Source organism: Bos taurus, chromosome 20 (genome assembly GCF_002263795.3).
Source record: "Bos taurus isolate L1 Dominette 01449 registration number 42190680 breed Hereford chromosome 20, ARS-UCD2.0, whole genome shotgun sequence".
Lineage (NCBI taxonomy): Eukaryota > Metazoa > Chordata > Mammalia > Artiodactyla > Bovidae > Bos > Bos taurus.
The window spans coordinates 5,371,877-5,398,271 of record NC_037347.1 but is presented as its reverse complement, the minus strand read 5'-3'; positions in this window follow the sequence as shown (position 1 = coordinate 5,398,271).

Below are 26,395 nucleotides of genomic sequence, written 5' to 3'. Positions count from 1 at the left end.
CATTTATCTATAAAACACAAAGCAGAACATATTCATTCATAAAGAGATACACACCAAGATTTTATTTGGGGCTCTGTATCCACCGAAGAATTTTAGAGACAAAACAATACTGTATTTGAAGAAATACAAGCCCAAGATCATACCAGGTCTAGCAGTGGCTACTCAAAGAATGTTGGAGCTAGAAGGTTCTTCAGGATCTTCTAGCCCAGAGTCAACAAAACGTGTCCTGTCGCTTTCCTCTCTCGTGCCCTTGGCTACTCAAAGAATGTTGGAGCTAGAAGGTTCTTCAGGATCTTCTAGCCCAGAGTCAACAAAACGTGTCCTGTCGCTTTCCTCTCTCGTGCCCTTGGCAGACATCGCCAGTAGATCAAAGCACTTTCTCCCTCTGAACTTCCGAGTCCTTCTTAATGTATTGCTCCAGGCAGCCTCAGCCACTTAACTGAAATGACTTGATATCCCAGATCTGGCCCACCCCAATAAATTGCTGGATTGAGATTCTGAGACCCTAAGGGGGACCCTTATTCCCCCCAGTTTCATAGCGCACCAGAGGCAAAGCACAGGCCATCACGGCCGGACACCTAGTCTGCAGTCCTAAGGTCAGACATTAAGCTGGAAGGGAACTTAAGAGATTATCTTTAATATGAAATCACATAGTCAGAAAGTCATTTTTTAAAAAGCTCTTTCATTACTTATGATTACTTCAAAAGATTTTAATCATTTGCAGCCAAAGGCAACTCACTAGTAAAATAACCTCAGGAATCAGACCACTCCTGGCTTTCAGGAAGACACTAAATAGAACCAATTTAGCAGTCAAGAGATCAAGAAGAAATTCTTGCCTTTGGGGAGACCAAGAGACAGCTCAGCAAAAATAGAAAGGGGCTGAACAGCTTGAATGGTGGGAAGTGGAGGAAGAGCAACACATTTTCCAACTAAAAATGGAATCACGATTGTGCTCAGATTCCACTCCAAGGAAGGTAACCCTATCCTCAGCTCAAGACTAAATCCCAATTGTCCAAGCCAAACACACAGTCCCATTCCTCTGACAATAATAAGCACAAAACTGCCTATGACACATTTCTGACCATGGTCCTGCTGCAGGACTCTGGGGAAAGTTTGTTCACTCTTAAAATGAGAAACACAGAGAAATTCAGTATCTCTTACTTATGTCAAAAAATTGTTGCAACTGAGTGTGATGACTGGGCTGTGGCAGCCACCTGGGCACCATGAGGGAAGCAGCCTAAGGCAGGACTGATAGGCCTAGCGTGTCAAAGCAGTGAGACGGAAGGAAACGGGATGCTTGGGAACATAAAGAACAAAGGAGTCCACAGGCCCTGAAGACACTCTGCCTTGAATCATAGATCCTCCTTTGTTTAAATCATTGAGTTGGATTTCTGTTACCTGCCTCCAAAGCACCTTAACTGGTACATGAAACCACCTCCCATTTCCTTCGAGAGATTCAAACAGGCCTAGTCAAAGCTCCAGACATTTCCCAACTCCCAGACACTGCACTCCCACTCTCCTCGTTGTGTAAAGACAGAGCAGACAGGGTCTGCTCTGAAGGCAGCTAGGAAAGCTCTACCATTACCAAAACGTGTTCCTGGTCTCTGAATACCACTCTGAGTCAGGCATGGTTCTCTTTAGGCAGGCAAAACGTCCTGGGATGGAATAAGTCCCCTAACTGTGAAGGAACTAATCACATCTCTCTCTTCTAAGAAATGTAGGCAGTAACTATTCCCCACTGAAGCAGATGCAAAGACAGTAACGCATGTACAGGGGTTTTATTAAAGGAAATGCCCACAGGATTAAATGGGGGAGGGAGGGGGGATGCAGACAGCAGGCAGACTATGATGCACTTTGACCCTGAGTTAGGGAGAGGGGAGACAGGGTGGAGATGCCCTAGGCTGTCATGCTGCAGCAACAGTCTGGCAGGACTGTCCTTCTGCCAAAGTCTACTGTGAGAGGAGTCCTGTGTCCGCCAAGGATGGACCACCTTAGTTTTCCTGCCACACAGATGCAGCAGGCCCCTGGTCACTTACACACCCTGCAAGTAGAGGACTGCAAGGAGCATTCCCTGGCTGTCACAGGCAGCTGAGGCGGGGAGGCAGGGCATGAATGGGCTCCCAGCAGGGTAGGGGGGAAGGAGACCCAGGGATCTAGCTGGGGACCAATGTCTGTGTGACGGTCACATTCCCCGTCACCCAGGGATTCTGTCAACCTCTCAGTGAACTCAGCTCCGTCCACCGAGGTATCATCTGGGCACCTGGCTGTTGTCACTGTTGTGAGAACTCCAGGGCACGGTGTGGTGTGGGCCAGGGTAGCATGAGAAGACGCAGGGCTCACAAGGTCCAAGAGCCACAAGCATCTGGGTATTAGGGTCACTCTGGACTGTTGTGGGTCATGCACTTTGGGGCAGTTTGACATAATTCATCTAGTGAACCTCAGCTGACTTCTGACTCATTGTGTTGGAAGGATATGAGCTTGGGTGCTGCATCAGAGAGGCAGACACACAGAAGCTTAAAGGAGAAAGCAGTCAGCACGTCCCCGCGCATCAGTGGGGGTGCAAGGCGGCAGCTGGGGCCCGGGCTCCAGCACTCTTCTTGCCCTGCCCTCCCCTGAACACTGCAGAACCACGCTGCCAACAGCATCGCACTGATGGGATAATGCTGTGGCAGCACACGTGTGGGGCTGGCCTTGCTCTAAATGCTTTAGAGCTCTGAATCCTTTAACCTATATCCTATGAGGCAGAGAGTAGTTTTAAACTCAGTAGTTTTAACTCAGTTTTAAACAAAAACAAAGCCCTCCACCATCTGAGCTCTTGCAACCACACCTATCAGCCAGTTGGGAGGGTGAGGCTGAAGGCTCTCCCTTTCAGAGACAGACACCGGGAGTCCGACGGCCACTGCGGCTGCAATGAAGGCTGACAAATGCATTCTTCGGCTGGGCAGGCACGTGCAATGTAGCCAGTGAAATGTCTCCTCCTTTGCCTGGAATGGGTCTCTCAACCTTTCTGTCATGATTTAGGCTCACTTTACCATCATTCAAGACTCAGTTCATCTTCACTGGGAAGACACTCCCACACCTACCCTGACTAGGTTAATGCCCTCCCCACCCGCCACCACTACCCCAACACAGGCTCTCATAAGCTTCTGAGATTCCTTCTATTTCAGCCCTTATCATATATTATTATAAGATCTCCCCTGGGCCACAGACCAACAGACATTGTTTGGCCCACAGTATTTCTTTCCATTAAAAAAAAAAAAAACAAACAGAAAAAAAATCATACAAAATCTCTTTCTTTTTTTTAAGTTAATTTTTACTATAAAATAATTACATGTGGACCTAGTAATGGGCACCTTGTTCATTCAACAAATATCGAATAATTCTTTGAACATCTACAATGCTGAGAAGAACTGAGACAAAGTCAGCTTATCCTCATTCTAAAGAGAGGGAAAATGAGGCAGAGAAACTGCAACTTGCCTAAGGTTAAAACACCCTTAAGTGCGTTTTCGCCTTAAAAATCACAAAAGCACAGCCACACTGGGCAGTCATTCTTGTGTAAGACCAGTCGACTGGGGCTGAGTAGCTCCCTAATTCCTGTGCAGAAGACGCAGGACTTTTCGCACAGACCCCACCAGGCCCTACTGTCTCATGCACGTCCGCTTCACTTTATTTATGTCGCCTCCCTGGCCCTGCAGGAAGAAGGGGTTGCAATCCCCTGGACCATGGGTTTCTTTGGGGGCAGGGCGCATCTCTTCTGGGTGTACCCTGCACTTGGCACACTGGGTACGTTCAAAAGCACTTGCCAGGCGTGCAACTAGATCCGTGGAAACATTCAGAATTAAAATTGCACTGAAGCGGCAGCTTACACTCCGCCCACCCCTCTCCCCAAAGGATCTATATTTAATTGTCTTTGCAAAATCAGAGCCTGCGAGCAACTTTGCACTGGAGATCCTTCCCAAACGTCAGAAATGCAGCAGCTTGGCCAGTCTCGTGCCCCAGCCTATTAATAGCCTCTGGCTGTGTTTCCTGGGCAGCCGCATTGTTCTTAGAGGCAGAGAGGCAAAGGATACCTTCTAAATCCAACCACCCCCACCCCCAGCCTCATCCATCCCTCCCTGGCGCCCTTCCTCCCATCTCTTTCTCCGAACAGCACACCCTGCTGCGTATTCTGCAGGAGGGCTTTTTATTTATTTATTTTTGTCAGCACTCCTCAGTGTGGTGGGGATGGGAAATAAGAGCCCTGGCCCACGTGAAAGTGCTTTAGCGGGGTCTCCAGGGAGAATCCTGTGCTGCCTGCAGCGCCAGAGGTCACTGTCACCTTGGCCTTGAGGTGGCCTGTTTACCAAAGTGAAATGAAGATATCAGTCAGATGTCAGGGAAATGCTAATGGCGGGCGCCAGGCTGGGAGCCGGCGAGGTGATCCCTTCCTTCCCAACCCTGCAGCACAAAGGCCTCAATGACTTAGCAACTCCGATAAGAGGTCAGCAGGCAAATGCCAGGTCCCTGACGGATTGCTCTTCCCGGCCAGGCTGCAGAGTCTTCCAGGCTGCCTCTCACTTTTCCACATCCAGTCTATTCAACTGCAGGAAGGGTAGGTGTTTGAAACCCTGGCCCGCCCTTTCTCTATCTCCAGCAGGAAGAAAGCCTCGTCTCTCTTGGGTCCCAAGGTCTGGAGGCACATCATTATGCTCCCGCCAGAGATAGGAAGCGTGGGATGCTGACCACATCCCGTCACTTAGCAGGATGGATGGACCTGGATTCCGCAGCAGAAAAGGATAGGAAACAGTGGGCTCTGTTTATGGCTGTGGGACGGGTACACAGCCGGGCAGCCTCCCCACGCTGGGCCTCCTGAAGAAGTCACCACTGAACCAGGACCCCAGCACCCTGAGGCCAAGAATGAAAGGCTGTTAGGTCTGTCTCCCAGGGAAGCGACTCCCTTTCACATTCCTTCTATTGCTTTTCCACCCTGGGGGTTAACACCCGAGATGAACTTCTCCGGCTCTGCTTTGGGGAGCCAGGGTCCATCTGCGCTAGAGTCGGCTAGCATGCCATCGTCTTCAGGCAGCCCGTTTCCACCATCCCAACATCAGCTGGCTCCTCCTTTGGGTTCTTTTGTGAGATGCTAAAGAGTTACTTTGCCTGTATTGTCTGCATTCATTATCCAGGTTTTCTGCAAGCTCTCCTTTCTCCCCTATCAGTCAACCTGCTGCAATTTTTCTCTGGGCTTTTTCCTCTAGCCCTGCATGGGTCAGGATAAAACCCGTGCCTCCCAGAAACCCTGCCCTGCTACTCTCTAAAGTGAGACCACTCTCTAGTCTGTTGATGTCATGTCAGGGTAAAACAGCAGGAAGATCACATTTTTCCACATTTCCAGAATTAAGTTGAAATGATCACCAATTCACAAAGCCTCTCCTAGCTGCTTATGAAAGGGTAGTGTTGAAAATACGGTTTCGTTTTTCCTGCTGCAAGGCCGGGGATTAGAAGAAAGCCCCCTGGCTCCTTCTAAGCCTGAGAGTAGAACTTCGGGGTCCAGGTCACCGACCTCGTGACTGGGGAGTGCTGCCAGTGGGAGTCTGCAGCAGGAGTGCACAGCCCTGCAGAACTGTGAGCGCACTGCTTGCCAGCAACCTGTCAGCGGGGACTGGGGAGCTCGTCAAAGTCTGGAGGGTGGCTGAGGGGCTCCCCTGCGGGAAACGTGCTGCGAGGTGAGGATGGAGGGAGTGAAGTCCCCGGATCGGTGTGCACTCCATTCTCCCTCTTCAGGTTTCACGGGGAACGGGGAGCATCTGGGTGGTGGTGAGCATGGCACAGACGATGAAGAAAATCACCCACTGAAAGCTCAGGACAAACAGTGACCGCACAGTCTCAAATTGTCCTCTCCTCTTCAGGAAATCAAGCGATGTTAGAAGGGCTGGCTGTGTGTGCGTTTGGGTTTTTCTGAGGATGGAGGGCTCTGCAGAACCACAGGGGCTGGGGGCTCAGGCGGAGTAAGTGTGAGGCCTCACACTCGTTCCTCTCAGTTGGCTATCTTCCTTTTGTGCCCTCCTCCCACCCCCCAAGTGGTTCCCAGCACTGGAAGCTTGCCCCCTTGGGACGGTACCACCCAGTCTTTCCCAACCTCTGGTGTCTGGTTGAGTTTGCCGAATAGGAGGCACCAAAGAGAAAGAAAGTGAGGAAGGGAGAGAGGCTGGGGCATTTCTTCCCCACTGCCATCTTCCTAAAGCGCAGGTCTCTAGCAGCTGTGTGACCCTTCAGACCTGGGGCTGGTAACAGCTTTCGCTATTATGAGACGTATCAGTTATCTATTGGTGTGCAACAAATCATCCCAAATGTAGGGATTCAAATCAATCATTACTTATTTGCAGATGATTCTGCAGTCTGGGCTGGGCTCATCTGGGCAGTTATTCTGCTGGTCAGGGATCACTCATGGAGCTGCCATCATCTGACAGTTTGACTGGCTATTGGCTGGGCGCCTTGGTTCTCCCCTATGTGGCTTCGCATCAACCATTAGGCTAAATCAGGCTTCTGGACAGGGAAGTCTCAGGTCATCTTCCAAGAAGGTGAAAGCAGAAGTTGCAAGGCTTCCAGAAGCCTTCCTTTGGACCTTTCACAGTACCACTGCTGGCACATTCTGTTGACCAAAGCAAGTGCCAAGACTAGGCCAGATTCAAGGAATGGGAAAATGGATTCATCTTTTCATAGGAGCAACTCCAAAGTCTCTTTGCAGAGGGGCCTGGATACTGGAGTGGGAAGAATTTGTGACCCTAACTTGAAATCTAGCACCATAGTTTCTGAATTTATTTCAATTCTTTGGTTCCCTTAAGTTTCCATTCCTATGTGAGTGGTGGCTTCATCAGTGTCTATTCAATGGAATCATCTGAATGAAGTTCTATTTCCTGCCGGGACTTTGAAAATATACCTTTTAATAGTAGCACTAGCTCCATTCACTGTATAGTTATTATCATCATTGTTGTTGACATGTAGTCCTTGACTTGCTAGCAGTTTGATTTGCAGAGTCACACTTTTATCCCTTGTCTATTTACAACCGTGGCATTTTACATCCAATGCAGCCCTACTCATATGAAGAAAAGCTATCTCATCAGGAGCAGCTGACACGTTTCCAGAACACACCAGGGCCCAAACACTATCCAAGAATTCTGTGTGGTCAAGATCTGACTTAACGCACACAGCAGCCTGAGAAGGAGGCACCACCTCACAAAAGAACAAACTAAGGCCCTGAGAGGCAGCTAGTTTGCTCCAAGTCATACAGCAATTGGGAGAATGACAGTCAAAAGCCTTCCAAAGAAATTTTTCTGATTTTTGACACTAATGATATTCTCCCAGCTTGTGTAAAGTCAGAAATCACAAAGGATTTAAGAAATTTGAATGGTGTACAACATCACATACTAAAATGGACACGATTCGTTTTCCTTTGTACAGTGTAGCTGATATCCACATCAGAAGCCTATGCAACGTGTGGGAAATAAGTATACAGCATATGTTAAACTCATCCCTATTTGTGCTGATTTCTATAGACAGCTAAGCATCAGACCCGTGGTCTGGAGCGCATTCCTGAAAATCAGGCATGGCTGATGCGATTCTGTTTTCTTGTTGCTATACAACACAGACTGTGGCCTTTGCTCCTCTCCCCTGGGGTTTGCTCTGAGTATCCACCGTGCTCAAGCCCATCCACACTGCTTCATTATTGCAGAGCTGCTGGTGCTAAAAAAAACCAAAAAACAAAAATCAGATCCTTGCACACAAACGAGTTTCTGGGGCCTGGTTAGTAAAACATACTTCAGGAAGCATTCATAACCTCCACCCAGCTGCCTACTTTTGAGTGAGGTTCTCAATGTCCGAAACAAGCAAAACCCTAGAAATATAACCCCATTCGTTTTGTGGAAGGTGCCTTCTGTCATTGGAGGACAAAATGGTTTTATTCTCCCACCTGGGGTGCTGCAGTAGCTTTCTGATTGGCAGCCCTGCTTCCTGCCTTGTGCCCCTCCAATCCATTCTCCATCCAGAAAACAGTGATCTTCTTAAAACACAAATCAAGTCGTCTGTCTCTTCCCTGCCTCCAAAACTACCACCACACAACATCTCCCCCAAACCCCTTCCTAGATTATGCCTACATTTCAGGCCTTCTCCTGATTGACTGCCAGGCTCCAGCTGCAGATGCTGCCTCACAGACATGCCAAGATCACTTTCTGCTCAGAGGTGTTGCACCTACTGCCTTAGGGTGCTGTGCCCTCAGATCTCTGTATGGCTGGCTCCTTCTCATCAAGTCTCCCCTTGAATGTCACCTCCACCATGGAGCCTTCCCGGCTTGCTCTTTCACATGACTCAGTTTCTCTTTAATCCCAGCACTCATCACCAGCAATATGTTTCTGGTTATTCAGTTATGTATTCTCCTTCCCCCATGAGCAAAATGAGCGCCAGAGAAGCAGCGTTGTTTGGGGTCACAAACACAACCCACAATTTTGGGTCAGTCTCCAGGCAGCTCCTAGTTCAAAGTTCTAGCCATCGCACCAGCCTGCTTCTGGAACAAGTGCTGGCATTTTGTTCTCAGCAGCTTTGGAAATCAGATCTCATTCCCAAGCCGTGTGACTCAGTCGGCAGTAAGAGAGAAGGGTGCGATGAGGACACAAAGGTGCCTTCAGTCTTCAGAGAGATAGCAGCCCTCCAAGGAAGCGAGTCACAGATAAAGGCTGAGAATCAGTCCCAAAGGCTGCCCTGATTGCTGGAAGCTGTCCCCCTCTCAGACCCCGCCAGCTCTCAGCCTCTCACAAACTCAGCCATCTCCCAGCCTTTTGAATGTGCCAGTATCGCCTAGCTACGGAATTACCACGCAGATAGGGCTCCAGGGATGAAATTAGATTTCCCTTTGCAGAACAAAGACAAACACACACTCTTCTAGCCCATCCTGGGAGAGCTGCATTGGGAGGGCCTGCTTCCGGGCCAGCCATTCAAAGCCCATGGGCTGTCTTGCTTGCTTCAGCAGTTCCTGGCAAAGTGCAACGGAGTTCTCCAGCTTTGAAATCTAATTGCCTGCCCATGGCTGTGAATCCCTCTCCAAAGGCAAAAAAAAAAAAAACTGTTTTAAGTAGGAGGGGGAGGGGCAGGGGGAGGGAAACAGTTCTCACGGAACCAGCCGAGATGAACCCATTTAAGCTTTGACATGATACCTTTGGGGGAAGCCAATTGTTAATAGTCTGAGAAGCTCCTGTTTAAAAGAGAAAGATCCATAAATGCGGCTTCTGTCAGTAATGAGAAAATGGAAATCACAGGCAAAACCAGAAAACTCATTCCCCCAGAATCTTAATGATCTCCAAGGTAATTGTGCTGGTTTCTCAAATCAAGGCGTGAACGGTGACAGCTCTGGATTTTCCTATGAGGGTCAGACAGGTTCATGTTTTTTTAATTGGGCTCATTTCTAAGCCATGTGCTTGTCATGATGCCTTAATCCCTTCGCTGTCCCCCAGAAAAATGCTCTCCCTCCGTGCTTCCCGCAAACAAATGCAGCTTCTCAAAGGGGATATGAGCCTCCCTCTCCTGCAAACAGATTTATCATATGACTGCTCTGCTGTGGGTGAACTTGCAGTTCTCTTGCATAAGAGAGCAATTTCCTGAAGGTAAAAAAAAAAAAAATGGAAAACATCAAACTGCTGGCCGCTCCTCGTCTTCCATGTAAATATCTTGAGCCTCAGCTCCCAAAGATAACGGGAAAGAAGAGGTTTTATTTCAGGAGGATGAACAGCAATCTTTCAGATGGCAAATGCTTTCTTGCATTTGTTTTATTTGGTGGGACGTACAACCAGGAACAGATTCATTAACAATTTTAAGAGTTCCACAGGCCAAAAGCTACCTTCTGGTAAGATCTAGCAGGTTAAAGTTCAACAATAATTAACAAATTAGAAAACTCTGCCATTATGGCTGAATATAAATTAATGGCTTTAATTAAGGATGCTTAAAACAGGAATGGAGATCTTAAAAGTAATCAAAATTATAATGAACCTTAGGATTGAAAAAAAAAAGGGAAGTGTAATTTCTCAAGTATGCACAGAGGTGTGAACGGTGACAGCAACCATCAGTTCAATAATGAAGCCCCAGCTCTTTGCCTGACACTGGCCTTACCACAGTCTCAGGGGAGCCTCAGAGCTGTCTTGGCCATTTCACTTGCCTTCCGGCTCCCAGCTTCACCCCACCCTGCGAGGGCAGTGAGGCCTGTCCCAGGTCCAGTGCGAAGGCTGGCTCTGCTAGTGGGGATGGGCTGTCAAAGAAACAAGAAGGAAGGAGGGAAGGCGAAAAGGAGGGAAGAGACTGCCATTCTACATTCATTCACAGATCCGATGAATGCTTGTCACACTGTGTGCAACTCCCGCTAGGTGCCAGGGAGACAACAGTGAGCAAAGCAAGACCCCCTCCAGCCCTCTTAGAGCTTATGGAGAAGATCATTTCAACCACATCAGCATAAATAAACACAGGACTGTTGCCTTGCTGACTGCCGCAGAAGCACATGGGCACACAGTCTGAGCACAGGCATGACCGGGAGACAGGACCCGGGTGGTGGGTCAGGGCAGTGTGCCCAGGGCAGGGGAGGCCAGGGTGAAGGGCCACTAGGTCTGAGTGCTTTCATGTCCTGCCTAAGTGTTCTTACAAGTATCTCTTACTCACATCTCACACCAGCCCTGTGGGGCAGATGCCATGATAATCCCATTACAGACAAAGTCCCCTTAGGCTCAGATAGGTGATAGTGCTTGCCTAAGGGCACAGAGCTTATGATGTGGAAAAGAACCAGACACAAAACAAGGCGGACCTGTCCCCAACGCCATGACCTTGAGCACACAGCCCTCCTGGGAATGGCAGGGCCAGGCAAGGCCAGCCTCCCCCTCCTCCCTCAGGCAAGTACACACACACACATTCATGCTCTCGCAAATGCACACTCATAGACTCTCTCTTTCTCTCTCTTCACACACACACACACCCTGCACTCTTGCTCTCAGAAGCCACGGTGACCCTCAGCCTGCTGCCAGCTTCCCCACCTTCTTCCTCCCCAGTTGAAATGTTCCTTTGGGTCAGGTGGGACTCGCTATGAGCAAAAAGAGATGCTGAGCTCCCACCAGGGATGCAGCTGAGCAGCCTGGAGGAAGGGGCATCCTACCTGGGCCCTGCAACCTCAACAGGCATTTGACCCAGAGGGCAGAAAGAACCAGTGTTCCAGGCAGCTGGAAAAGTCTGCAGGTGTGAGAAGCGGAGCACTTTTGAGGAAAAGGGATGACGTCGACAGATGGCTGCCTCAGACCCCCTCCCAATCCTCTCCACCCCCACCCCACCCCACAGCCTGCTTCTTCTCCGCGATCCCCCATCTTAGCAGAGGTACAACCAGCCTCCCAAGGGCACGAGCCACAAACACAGGCGGCAGGCGCCCTGGCACCTGCCCACTCACAGGTCCAAGCTGTCAGCAAATCCTAAATATAGCCCAAATCTGCCCACCACTCCGCCCCCAGCAGCTCCCCCCAGCTCCTCCCTCTGCTGCCGCCGTCTCCTGATGGTGTCCCACACCCCCAGCCCGCACCCCTGGAGCAGCCACGACAGCCTTCACCTCTGCACACCAGAATCCCTGCTAAAAACTACCCTCCGGGGTGCTGCTCAAATGCTCCTCCCTGACAAGGCCTCCCAGCCCCGACGAGATCAGATCCCTGTTTCAGGCCTCATGATATGATGTTCTTCTCCTCCCTGATGCTCAGCAGAGCTGACACTTCTACACACACGTCTGTGATGACTCAGTCTGATGGGTGGGTCTTGCACCCAGCAAGCCTGCTGTAAATTTTTTTTGCGTGGACAGGAAGATGCTAAAGCCCAGGATGTTTGGCAGAGATGGGGCCTGCAGGGGAAAAGTCGGGGAGGGACACATCCCCAGAGGGTCTCAGGTACCAGGCCCAGTGACTCCAGGACAAGATGAGAGGTCTTTCTGGGATGGAAGGGCTGCAGTGACTTTCTCCTCCCCTGGCGCAGGAAGACTTTGGAAAATGGCCAGCTGGCTTTGGGCTCACTGCAGGGCCCCTCACTCCACCAACGAAGGTGGACAGCTGAGGAAACAAGCTGGCCCCGGGAAGGTGTCCAGAAGATGGGGTGCTGACACCTGCCGCCCACAGCCAGGCGGCATCTTGGTCCCCTCCCACACATGGCTGCCCAAAGACGCCCAAGCCGCAGCAGGGCCCTGGAAGTCGGCACATAGCCAGCACCTTCCTCGGGCTCCAGAAATCCCAGCCACGTAGCTGGGGAAGATGGTGGGGGAACGTCTTCTTGATGGGATGGATGACGCTAATAAAGGTTCTGCCGCTGCCAGAGAGGTAAAGTGGTCGATGTGCTCGTTCGTGATGCCTCCAGGCCAGCAGGCCAGCCAGAGAGCCCAGGCGGTTGTATCAGTGTATCCAAAAGAGGACGGTCCTCTGGATCCACGACCGTGGTCCAGCCAGAAACACCATGAAAAACTCCACTCCTGAGTTCACACAGCAGGCAGCACAGCCTCCCTTCCAGGAGCAGGGCCCCGGGGCTATAGCCGACCCGCTCCTGTCCCTGTGGGACTGAGAGCTGGTTCAGGGTGAACAGGCAAGGGGCTGACAGGACTCGGGCCCTGGGTGTGTCTGGTTTATTCCTAAAAGAAAGTGGCTTTGCAGGGCATCAGTGGAGACACAGACACAGAGAAGATACTGTGGACACAGCAGGGGAAGGAGAGGGTGGGACCGACTGAGAGAGCAGCATTGAATCATATCCACTATCAGGTAAACTCAGATGGCCAGCAGGAATTTGCTGTTTGGTGCAGGAATTTACCGTTTGACGCAGGGGCTCAAAGCTGGTGCTGGGTGACAACCTCGAGGGGTGGGATGGGGTTGGAGGTGGGAGGTTCAAGAGGGAGGGGACATATGTGTACCAATGGCTGACTGATGCTGATACATGGCAGAACCAACCAGTATTATAAAGCAATTATCCTCCAATAAAATAAATTAAAAAAAAAGAAAATGGCTTCCAACATTTAAAAATCAGGCAATTTCACATCAAAGTCTAGAATTCTAGCTTCTCTTAGGAAAATGAGGATTCCATTCCCTCCGGGCATTCATTGCCCAGAGTGGGTCCTGCCACCTCCAGAGGGGCGTGAGCTCTGCTGCCCATCAGGCCCCTACTCTCTGAGGACTCATTCTGTTCTCTCAGCTCTCTGGCCTCGGCAGCCTCCTCATCAGCATCTGAGATGGACAGACAGTCACCGAATAATCCTCCAACTGGGTGATCAGTGTGCGGCGGGGGACATGGAGGAGGTGGGGGGGCGTTCCTGAGGCCTGGGCCTGACGGGGTTGGGCGCCTCCCGCTATGGAACTTGGGGAAGCCTCCCGCTGGTCCCCATTCACTGGGGTCACCCCATCCTCTCCTAAGCGGTGGGGGAGCTTCAGACCCAGCGATGTTCTGGAGCCCGAGGCAGCCAGGTGTGGGGTGAGTCATCCAGCCTCTCCCCGGTACAGATGCCACGGAGCACGCCTCACATTCTGAACGACATCACCGCTCATTCATGCCGATAAACCCATCCCCCTGAACAGGGAGCGTCTTCAGCAACTCCAGGCATGACACCCACTGCACCCCAATGTCAAAGCCCCCAGAACTCTGCAAGGCCTCAGCTTGATTCAAGGCCACTCCAGCCTGTCCCTGGGCCCTCCATACGTCACCCTACCCTATCCCACAGAGCCTGGAGCCAGTGCACGCCCCTCACGGGACGAGGGGCCCCTTCCCTGCCCTAGTTCACCGCTCCCTGAGCACCTTCCCTTCTCTCTGCCTTCATCTGTCCCTCCCTGACCTCATTCCCAAGGATCCAGGCCAATCCCCCCAGGAGGCCCTTCTGAGGCCCAGTGTGACCACTCTCTCCTGAGTCCTGGTGGTTTCCACAACAAAGTGCAACTGGAAGGAGCGGCTCACACATCTGTGCATGGCAGGGCCAGAGCAGACCCAGGGCTGGCGTAAGGACGCCTGGAAGCGGCCTCTTTTTACCTCTCGTTCTGCCTCCCCACCCACCTTTGGGCAGCCCCTCTCCAGGCAGCAGCCCCTGGAAGACCCGGGGCTCACTTGCCGGCGTGGCGAGCCCGTGGCAAGAGCTCTCTTTCCTATTGCTCCAGCCAAAGTCCCTCCACTGACCCTCAGCAGGCTGGACCCCGCACTGTGGCCAGAGAGAAGGGTCAGCCCTGTCCACGTCACACGCGGTGAGATTAGAGGACACACTTTCCCAAAGGAATAAGTTTCTAGAAGAAGAGGGTCTGGAGGCCAGCCAAGCACACACAGCCAGTGTCACTGGCTCTTCAGCTGTGCGTCTCCGTAATTGCACATCTCACTCCGCCGGGGCCTGTGGCTGGCTCACCTTTGCAGCCCCTCCAGGGCACTGCTTTACACCCTACACATAAGCTGGTGGAATTAAACTCTGTAATCGACATGATCTCTGCTAGGAAAGACCCTGGTATATGTACATCCTCAAAGTGCCAGGAATCTTCACTTGCTCTCCCTAAACAGACAAAAGCTCCTGGAGAGCAAGCCTGGCTTCTCTGTCTTCAGTGTCATCCATGGTCTAACCCACAGCGCTGGGCACCAGGCTGACCAGTAACTCCCTACCGATGGGAATCCTAGAGGACATCCTGGACAGAATAGAGGCTTCCCAGTCGGATGGAGCTGGGTTTAGATTGAGGTTTCCTCCACCTCTTAGTCACCATGCCTTCCTCAAGGGATCAGTCAGGATTCAAGTGGGGAAAGGCCACGAGGGGCATGGGACAAGGGCTTTATCACTGGAATTTGACCTTACACCGTGCGGGAGAAGGAACGCTGGGACAGGGAGTGGGTGAGTCAGGTGGCTCACCAGCCAGGATCCAGGAAGTCGAGTGGGACTGGTGGGGGTGGTGGGGGTGGGTGGTGGTTAGTGGGGGAGAAATATGGGAGCTGCTGCCTCCATGCATCTGGGAGAGGAGAGCTGGACACAGAGCCAAACAGAGCAGAAGCCCCCAGGAGCCTCTGGCCCCTCTGCATCTCACTGCCTCCCCCCACCTGCAACGAGGTCTACGGCGAGTGTGGTCCCTGCCCACCTCCACTTCCGGATTCTCACACACGTACCTCCTTCCACCAGCTCATGCTCACAGCCATGCAGCAAAGGGCCTTCTGAACAGCATAGTCCAAACTGCCACAGTCAAATACTGGATCCCTCTGGGCCTCTGTTTTCTCATCAGTGAAATGGGGATGTTACTGCTTAGCTCAGAACACACCAGGCACACATATTTTATTATAGTTATCACTTCTATAATAATAATATATTATTATCTACTAACTTTTGCCAGAATCTGGTTACTTGAGGAAATTCTGGCCCTTCCCTCCCACTGCAGCAGTGTCTTTGAGAACTTCCACCCCTAATTATTCAGACAGAGAAAGACAAATACTGCAGGATCTCACTTGACCATGGCATCTGAAAATGCAGAACATATAGAAACAGAGTAGACGGATGGCTGCCAGGGGCTGGGGGTGGGGAACGGGGAGGCGCTGGTCAAAGGGCGCACACCTTTCAGTTATAAGATGAGTAAGTCCCGGGGATCTAATGCACAACATGGAGACTATAGATAACAACTCTGCACTGTACACTTGAAAGGTGATATGAGAGTAAATCGTAACTGTTCTCACCATAACAACAACAATATGGTAATTATGTGAGGTGAAGGATGTGTTCATAAGCCGTGTCAGGGCCAAGACTTTGCAATATACTAATGTATGAAATCATCACATTGTACATCTTAAGCTCACACAATGTTATGTCAGTTGTTGGTGCTACTTACTGCTAAGTCTGACTCTTTGTGATCCCATGGACTGGAGTCCTCCAGGCCCCTCTGTCCATGGGATTTCCCAGGCAAGATTACCGGAGTGGGTTGCCATTTCCTTCTCCAGGGGATCTTCCCAACGCAGGGATCGAAGTGTGTGTCTCCTGCATAAGCAGGCAGATTCTTTACCACTGAGCCACCACATATCTCATTAAAGCTGGAAAAGAAAATTCCATCCCCAAAGCCTCTGCCTCACAGAGCAACCATGACTAAATTTAAGTCTCAAATTTTAAATATTAATTACTGCCCCAAAGGAATGCCCTATGTCTGCAGCGCTCTGGCCTTGCACAGGGTCCTCTGTCCATGGATCCATTTAGAGGACGTTCCTGTTTCCCACCCAGCATGTGTCAGGGGTCACACTGGTATGAGAGTTATACAGGTGGAATGAGAGTCTGACCTTTCAGGCACACTCTCCCTAGCCACAGCTGCAGCCTAGGGAGAGTCCCCACTTCCTTAGGGAGCTCTCATTCCACAGCTCCTAGCTACAGTTTGCCTCCCCAAAGGACAAAACCAAATGAGTGCCTTGCCAGGAAGCAACAGCCATCCTGTGACTTCAGAAGGCATCTTTCTCTGGGGACTGCAGAGCTGGTCCGTGACGTCTCCTGGGCTGGCATTGGAGGGTGCTGGGAGGAGGCAGGGACTCAACTGCTTGGGGAGATAGGGAGAGGGAGAGAGAGAGAGCACAAGAGCAGTGGTAATACCATGGCGACGCCGAACACTCCAAACAGATCTGTTTAATTTGAAGACTAACAGTCAGGGAAATAGAAGGACAACTTGCTCTGGGCTGCTCACAGGTCCCTGAAGGCTGGCTCAGATGAGACCTGGTAGGAGGGACCCACCTCCTCGGAGATGGGGAAACAGGCTAGAAGAGGGGAAGGAACAGGTCCAGAGTCACCCAGTGTGTTAGCAGCAGCTCCAGCAAAAAGGGCATCGGCTCATTTGTTCAGTTGGGCAACATGCTTATTGAGTGCCTACTGTGTACCAGGCTCTGGCCCACTGGTGTGTCCCATCCCCGTGCCTCTCCCTGAAGGGCTGCAGAGGCCAAGCACTGTTCAGGGGTCCAACACAGCCCGTGCTTGGTGTGTACCTGCAGGGGGCTGGCATGTATGAACTGCATGCACTGCCCCATCAGAGACTGTACCATCACTGTGGCCTTTCCAGACTGACTCACCAGGGGCAGTGATGGTACACTGCACTTCCGGGGCCACCCTACCATTCATTCATCTCTGTCACATGTATTAACCACAAATCCCAGGCCCTGAGTTTTAGAGCTGAAATGTCCTCAGGAGGCCAAAGAATCACCTAATCCAGTGGTTACTAAGCCTGGGGGCTCATCAGATTACCTGGGAGCATTTCAGACATTAGTGTGAGAACGGTCTCCTTCTGCATACACACCGGGGATGCTCCAGCTGTACAAGAGGGTATTCAGTAAAGAGTCCCCCAGCGTGTCCTCCCCAGAAGCAGACACTCTTTCTTATGTACTTCTAGCAGGTCACCATATGTGTGCAGGCACAGCTGTTCCTACACTCCTCTACGCACGCCCAGTCCACACACCATTCCCCATTCTTGTTGCCAGTGCACGCTGATGCATCCATCATTATGCCAGGACGTGAAGCTATAACTAACTTTTATGGCTGCGTAGTATTCCATTGAGTGGACCTGGCCCCTTATGGATGGCCATCTATGGACATTCTAGTTATGTGCTCAAGCAAGGCAGCAGCATGTCTTCCTAGCACTTAGATTCCCTTATGCATAAATCTTTGTGTACTTTTGTGAGTTTGCTAAAGGATATTAAGGAAGTTAAAAATGACAGATTCTCAGTCCTTCTCAAAGAAAGTTTGATCCCACTGGCCTGGGGTGACACCCGGGAATCTGAATTACAGAAAGCTCCCCCATAACTCAGATGGACACTCACCATGGGAGTTTCCTGGTTCACCTTGTGAAAGAGGAGCATGCTGCCCAGTGAAAATAAGTGGCCTGCATCAGGTCAGTTATCAGCTCCACCTCAGTGCTGTGAAGAGCCTGATTGCATCGTCACTGCTACCGGTGGCCCGCATGGACGTCCCTGAGGGCGCCCCAGGCTCTCCCCTGGTCACTGCTTAAGTGGCCATGGAGCCTGGTGAATCCCAACCAGTCCCAACTTCATTAATTTTATTATGTTTGATATCCAGATGGACACACAAGAAGCCAGTCACAGTGGCTATTTCTGGGGAGAAGAGTTGGCATTTGGGAGTCAGGGTAAAGAATGGAATTTTTCAATGATTCACACAGGAATTATGGTCTTTTTTTTTTTTTCAAAACCTTCTACGTGCAAAACAGAAAGAAGCAGAGAACACCTGGGTCGACTATTAATACGTTCACTGACTGCACAATCTTGAACAAGTTGCTGTCCTTCTCTGAGCCCCGGTCTACGCGCTACAACACGGGTGGGCGGCAGTAGATGCCAAATCAGCTCATGGACGTGACACACTCGATGGAGCTGTAAACGGCACCCACACGGCCGCACGGAGCGTCGTGAGACAGGGGAGCGGGCGAGGTTTTCATCATTCTGTAAATGGGCAGAAAAACACGGAGAAACAAAGGCCATGAGCTTGCGGTTGGCCATAAGATAAGGTCGGGGTGAGGGCAGCAGGCCCGGCTCCTGCTCCTGCAGAAGCCTCCACCTTCAGGCCCCGGACCCCGTAAGCAAGTCACCTACTGCTATGCTTTCTGCCCAGGGTGGCCCCGTGGGGCACACAGATGCGTGGCGCAGGCGTGGAGTACATCTCCCTCCAGACCGCCTGGGACCTGTGCCTGGGACGGGCATGCACGGCCAGCCAGGCGTAGGAAAACAGGAACTACCTGCCTCTCCACAAGGAGCTTCCCTGGCTGGCCTTCCCTGGGAAGCAGCAGCATTTCATAGGATTAAAGGGCTCAGAGAAGTAAAGGCCAGGTGGAAGGTGGATGATGGGCCAGGAGTCCCTGGTGAATTATCTTAACTACAGGAAAAAAAAAAAAAAATTGGGACATCTGGGAACTGTTTCCAGAGCTTAGAGTGAAAACTCTTTCCTTTTTTTTTTTTTCTGTTGGAACAAAGGCAGTGGGTATGCTTCCCTCTCTAGAGACTGAACGTGGATAGTTTTTTGGAAAGTCAAAATCTGGGCTTCTGTGGGTCAGATGTGGTGGTATGCAAATGTCTTCTTCCATCCCTCATCCCCGAGTCAGACAAAATTGAGGGTTCTGAACACTTAGTGCTTTTGAAGTTTTGAAAGAACTGGCGATCTTGGGCCGAGCAGCACCTGGCAGCACCAGGAATGGCCTTCACGCTGGCTGGTCTCTCAGAGGAGGCACGCCCCTCCCGCTCGCCAGCGTCCCCACCGCCCCAGCCACGCCACAGCTGCCTGCATCTCTCCCGCTGTGCCACTATTGAAGCCCCGAGGTTAGGCCCTAAGGTCCTGCCAGGCTAACTCTAGCTACCATGCTAAAGTCCTCAAAAAGAGTCGCGCTAAACCCACTGCCTTGCTGTGAGATGCATCCCTGGGATGGTGCCAGATGGTTTATGTTCCAATGACTGATTTCTACTATTATCTGCTGGCAAAATTAGTTTCCATGAGCACATCTGAGTTATAAGTCAGATGATCTGCTGTTTAAGGATTGTGTGATTTAAGGAAAGCTGTGTAACATCTCCGAACCTATTTCTACAGGACTGATGTGAGGATAAAGCTGTATTATTATTATTATTGAACACATTTCGGGACTTTGGAGGTTGACTGGATGATTCTTTTGCTTCACATGGTACAGCTGAAGCCCAGGGATGGTGGGAAAGTCCAAAATGGTCTTGCCCATACGCCTGGTATTCAGCTCCGACCACCATCTGGGGTCTCAGCTGGAGCCGTCTGCCAGGAATCTCGGTTCTCCTCCACGCTCCTCGACCACATGGCTGCCTGTATGCTGTGAAGGGCAACCCAAGAGGTGAAGACAAGCTACAGATTTCTTAAGACCCAGAAGTTACCCAGTGTCACTGCCATCACATTCCATTGATTATAACAGGTGTGAGGGCCCGTGCCAAGATTCAAGGGAAGGACAAATGGACTCTGCCACTGGTACGCACACAGAAGTTTTCACAAAAAGGCACGGGAGGTAGGAAATATTTTTTTTCAGTCACTTTGGAAATACAATTTTCTACAAAGACTTTCACAGTACCCAATAAACGGAAGGCTGCGTATGTGCTAGGTCGCTTCAGTCATGTCCTGTTCTTTGCAATCCTCTAGATTGTAGCCCGCCAGGCTTCTCTGTCCACAGGATTCTCCAGGTAAGAATACTGGAGTGGATTATCATGCCCTCCTCCAGGGGATCTTCCCAACCCAGGGATTGAACCTGCGTCTCTGGCATTTCAGGCGCTGAGCCACAAGGGAAGCCCCACACAGAAGGTCACCAGATGGTCAATATCAAAACCAAATTGACTATATTCTTTGCAATGGAAGATGGAAAAGCTCTATACCGTCAGCAAAAACAAGACTGGGAACTGACTGTGGCTCAGATCATGAACTTCTTATTTCAAAACTCAGACTTAAATTGAAGAAAGTAAGAAGAACCACTAGCCCCTTCACATATGAACCAAATCAAATCCCCTATGATTATACAGTGGAGGTGATTAATAGATTCAAAGGATTAGAGCTCCTAGACGGAGTGCCTGAAGGACTGCGGATGGAGGTTCATAATACTGTACAGGAGGCAGTGACCAAAACCATCCCGAAGGGGGAAAAAAAATCCAAGAAGGCAAAGTTGTCACTTGAAGATTTACATATATGAGGAAAGAAGAGAAGCAAAAAGCAAGGGAGAAAGGGAAAGATACACCCAACTGAAGGCAGAGTTCCAGAGAATAGCAAGGAGAGATAGGCAGGCCTTCTTAAATGAACAATGCAAAGAAATACAGGCAAAAATAGAATGGAAAAGACTAGAGGTCTCTTTAAGAAAATGGGAGGTATCAAGGGAACACTTCATGCAAGAATGGGCACAATGAAGGACAGAAATGGTAGGGACCTAAGAGACACAGAAGAGTTTAGGAAGAGGCGGCAAGAACACACAGAACTATACAAGAAAGGTCTTAATGATCCAGATAACCATGATGGTGTGGTCCTTCACCTAGAGGTGGACACTCTGGAGTGAGAAGTCAAGCAGCCTTTAGGAAGCATTACTATGAACAAAGCTAGTGGAGGTCACAGAATCCCAGCTGAGCTATTTCAAATCCTAAAAAATGATGCTGTTAAAGTGCTACCCACAATATGTCAGCAAATTGGAAAACTCAGCTATGGTCACAGGACTGAAAAAAGTCAGTTTTCATTCCAATTCCAAAGAAGGCCAATGCCAAAGAATGTTCAAATGACTGCACAATCACACTCATTCCACATACTAGCAAGTTAATACTCAAAATCCTTCAAGATAGGCTTCAACAGTACGTGAACTGAGAACTTCCAGATAAACAAGCTGGGCTTAGAAAAGGCGGAGGAACCAGAGATCAAATTGCCAATTCCAGAAAAACATCTACCTCTGCTTCATTGACTATGCTAAAGCCTTTGACTGTGTGGATCACAACAAACTGGAAAATCCTTACAGAAATGGGAATACCAGACCACCTTATCTGCCTTCTGAGAAACCTGTATGCAGGTCAAGAAGCAACCGTTAGAACCGGACATGGAACAACAGACTGGTTCCAAATTGGGAAAAGAGTACATCAAAGCTGTGGATTGTCACCCTGCTTATTTAACTTATATGCAGAGTACATCATCTGAAATACGGGGCTGGATGACTCCCAAGCTGGAGTCAAGATTTCTGGGAGAAATATCAGTAACCTAGATAGGCAGATTACACTACTCTAATGGCAAAAAGCAAAGAGAAACTAAAGAGCCTCTTGATGAAGATGAAAGAGGAGAGTGAAAAAGCTGGAGTAAAACTCAGCATTCAAAAAACAAAGATCATGGCAAACAGATGAGGAAAAAATGAAAACAGTGACAGATTTTATTTTCTTGGGCTCGAAAATCACTGTGGACAGTGACTGCAGCCATGAAATTAAGACTCTTGCTCCTTGGAAGAAAAGCTATGACAGACCTAGAGAGCATATTAAAAACCAAAGACGTCACTTTGCTGACAAAGGTCCATATAGTCAAAGCTATGGTTTTTCCAGTAGTCATGCACGGACATGAGCGGTGGACCATTAAAAAGGCTGAGTGCCGCAGAATTGATGCTTTCAAACTGTGGTGCTAGAGAAGACTCTCAAACTCTTTCTTGGACAGAAAGATCAAACAAGTCCATCCTAAAGGAAATCACCCCTGAATATTCATTGGAAGGACTGGTGCTGAAGCTGAAGCTCCAATAGTTTGGCCACCTGATGTGAAGAGCCGACTCATTGGAAAAGACCCTGATGCTGGGAAGGATTGAAGGCAGGAGGAGAAAGGGACAACAAAGAATGCAATGGTTGGATGGCATCACCAACTCAATGGACATGAGTTCAAGCAAGCTCCGGGAGATGGTAAAGCACAGGGAAGCCTGGCGTCCTGCTGTTCATGGGATTGCAAAGAGTCGGACACAACTGAGCGCCTCAACAGCAAACAACAAGAATACATAGGAGACTACCAACAACGATGTTAATTTCATTCATTTATTCATTCCACTGAGCCACTGGAAAACAACAACTGGAAGAGAAAAGTTTCTTTTCCCAGGAAGGTGAGGCTGGCCGCAGGATGCTGGAGCTGCTGGAGGCAGCGTGCCATCACATGGGATCTGCCAGGGACCATCTTGCAGTGTATGGGGAGGGCTTGAGACAGGTGTGCCAACCGAAGTTATTTTTGCTAAAGTAGTTTGGGTTCAGGTTTCCCCCACTTCTTGTCAAAGAGATTCCAATGAACGCTCCATTCTTGCAGCCCTCACAGTCAAACAGAAAGGACCCACATGCAGCAAATAATTACACTTCAGTGTCAGAAGGGGTAAAACAGAGATGTACGTGGGGTATTTTGAAGAGAGGGGTTGGGTTCATTTTCTTGGAGGCAGATAAAGAAGTTCTGGAACATTTCCTAGAGGAGGGCCCCCCACTCACAAAGCTACCATGGGGCTAGTCACACTGACAGGCTCCGTATGTACCAATGCAAGAGATGACAGAGTCCTAGGACAAAACTGGTAGAGACCAGGTGACCCCGCTTTAAATCTGCCCCCTTCCTAACTTCCTTAATTCTGGAGTTTTTAGAACTGGCTGCCCTGGCATCTATCATACAGAAACAGAACCTCCTTAGCAAAAGCAGAGTCTTTTAATAGACCTCCAGAGGTTAATGGGCCTGCCAGATCTTTGACATTTATTGGATTTTACGAGCTAGTGGATACAACTCAGAGAGCCGATCAGATGTTCCAAATCGATGGCCCCTTGGGGTACTGTCTTCACACAGAACCACAGCAAGGTGACCTTGGATGCCTGAGTGGGGAATGAACGAGAGAGGAGGTCGGCTCCCAGGAACTGCTAAAGTTCAAGCCCTGCTCGGCGCCTGTGGCCTCCCTCCACCCCAGGTGCTTTGTCCACGGAGTGTGTAATCGTGCGTCGCTTCCACCTCACCCTGCCTGCACAGCCACAAGCAGCAGTCTCCTTTTCCAAAGCCCCTCCCCAGGGAACTCTACCCAGTGCTCTGTGGTGACCTAAACGAGAAGGAAATCCAAGAAAAGGGGAGATATATGCAAACATACAGCTGAGTTACTCTGCTGTACGGCAGAAACTAACTCAATATTATAAAGCAAGTATGCGGGTGTGTGCTCAGTCGCTCAGTTGCGTCCGACTCCGCGACCGCATGGACACAGCCTGCCAGGCTCCTCTGTCCGTGGGATTTCCCTGACAAGAATACTGGATTGGGTTGCCATATCTTACTCCAAGGGATCTTCCTGGCCCCGGGACTCAACCTGTGTCTCCTGCATTAGCAGGCAGATTCTTTACCACTGCATCACTTATATCCCAATAAAAATTAATTTTTAAAAATCCCTTGTTTTATTCTACAGACATTTATGGGAAAGCTTCATTATGATGTCACTTAATAAACGAACATTTCCAGGACTGCTGCTCTGCACCAGGCACAGTTCAAGCAAAAGGGACCCAGGGAAGATTGCGACTTGTGCCTTGCCCCCCAGGAGCTTAGAGTCCTGTGGGGGAGCCTTCCAGAAACCCAGGGTCTGTCTGTGCCCTGGCGCGGGCCTGGCAGGAGAAACCACAGAGGGAGCAAAGGCAGTAGAGAGGAAGGCATGCTGATCTGGCAGGATTAGGGCAGCCTCCCAAGCAGAGGGCATTCTGGCTGAGTTCTCAAAGCTATGAAGGAGCTCACCAGGCAGGGAAGAAGAAAAAAGGGCATCCAGGTGTATAACATGGAAAACAAGGTATAGAACAAACACAAAAGTGCAGAGACTGAGAGATTCTGTCACCGGGCCATGCAGACTATGGCAGGGACACGGTGCTTTCCTCCCTTAGCAAAAAAGAAAAAAAAAGTCTCTCTCCCTCATTTTTCACATTTTTCTCAGCTTGGCAAAAAGAAAAACTTAAAGGCTGGAAAGGTCAGGGAAAAGATACTCTCTTACATTGCTAGCAGCAATGAAAATTACTATGGAGCTTTTCAGAAAGCAATTTGGCAATATCTGCCCAATTTAAAATATACATTAAAATGTTGTTGTTCAGTCGCCCAGTTGTGTCCGACTCTTTGCAACCGCATGGACTGCAGCGTGCCAGGCCTCCCGGTTCCTCACCACCTCTCGAAGTTTGCCCAAGTTCATGTCCATTTTATCGATGATACCATCCAGCCATCTCATCCTCTGATGCCCTCTTCTTCCGCCCTCAATCTTTCCCAGCATCAGGGACTTTTTCAATGAGTCGGCTGTTTGCATCAGGTGACCAAAATACTGGAGCTTCAGCTTCAGCATCAGTCCTTCCAATGAGTATTCAGGGTTGATTTCCTTTGAGATCAACTAGTTTGATAGCCTTTCTGTCCAAGAGACTCTCAGGAGTCTTCTCCAGCACAACAAATTTGAAAGGATCAATTCTTTGGTGCTCTGCCTTCTTTTTGGTCCAGCTCTCACAACCATACATGACCCCTGGGAAGACCACAGCCTTGACTAGACGGACCTTTGTCAGCAGAGTAATGTCTCTGCTTTTCAACACACTGTCTAGGTTTGTCATAGCTTTCCTGCCAAGAAGCAATCGTCTTCTGATTTCAGGCTGCAGTCACCACCCACGGTGATTTTAGAGCCCGAGAAGAGGAAATCTGTCACTGCTTCCACCTTTCCCCCCTCTATTTGCCATGAAGGAATGGGGCCGGATGCCATGATCTTAGTCTTTTTAATATTTAGTTTTAAGCCAGCTTTTTCACTCTCCTCCTTCACCCTCATCAACAGGTTCTTTAGCTCCTCTTCTGCCACTCTAATGGCAGAAAGCGAAGAGGAAATACATTTAAATATAAATATATTTTAAAATATATACCTGACATTTGACCCAGAAATTCCTTTGAGACTTGTGTGTGTGTCTACACACACACACACACACACACACACACATATATTTATATTTAAACACACAAATAAAACACCAGTATGAAAGGCTATATTTACATTAATATTATCATAACACTGTTCACTGTGAGGCAATAAAAAGGAAATCACCCAAACACCTATTAATAAGAGACTGGTTAAATAAAATATGTCATACCCAAGACATGAAATTCCATGGAGCCACAAAAAAGGCTGAGAGAGACCTCTCTAGTTACTGGCCTAAAAGAATAAGCCTGGTATATGGCAGAAGTTCTCTTCTGCAATGTAACTGGGGTAGGAGTTAGTCAATTAAAAGTCATGCAAAAGACACATTGTTTTTTATATTTTTAAGCTTAAACCCTATGAATGAATACTTCTAGATTTTAAATAATTTCTCCTCTTGTGTTAAATTGCAAAGTGCTGTCACAGATTCCTCCTATCCCCTGTGCATGCTCCTTTGCAGCGTGACTGCTGTTTCTTTCATCAAGAGGTCATTTCCGCTTCCTACGTCTTGAAGCTGGGATGACTTTGTGATGTCCTTTTACCAACTGGATGGAGCAGAAGAGACTGGGTGGCTTAAACAGCAAACATTTCCTTCTCACATCTCTAGGAGCTGGAAGTCTGAGATTGGGGTGCCATCTTGGTCAGGTTCTGGTAAGAACCCTCCTGATTTGCAGCAGGCTGCCTTTTGCTGAGGGCTCACAGAGTGATGCAAGAGAAAGGGCTCTGGGACGCTGATCCCATCACCTCATCCAAACCTAGTTACATCCCAAAGGCCCCGCTTCCACACACCATCATACTGGGGGTTAGGGCTTCAACATATGAATTTGAGAGGGACACAAACATTCAATCCATAGCAATAGGTTATTATTGTTTTAAACCAAAACATTTTGTGGTGGTTTGTTACAAAGTAAAAGACACCATATTATTTCTGATCTTTACCATTGCCTTGATTGCAAATATTTTTAGAAAGCTAC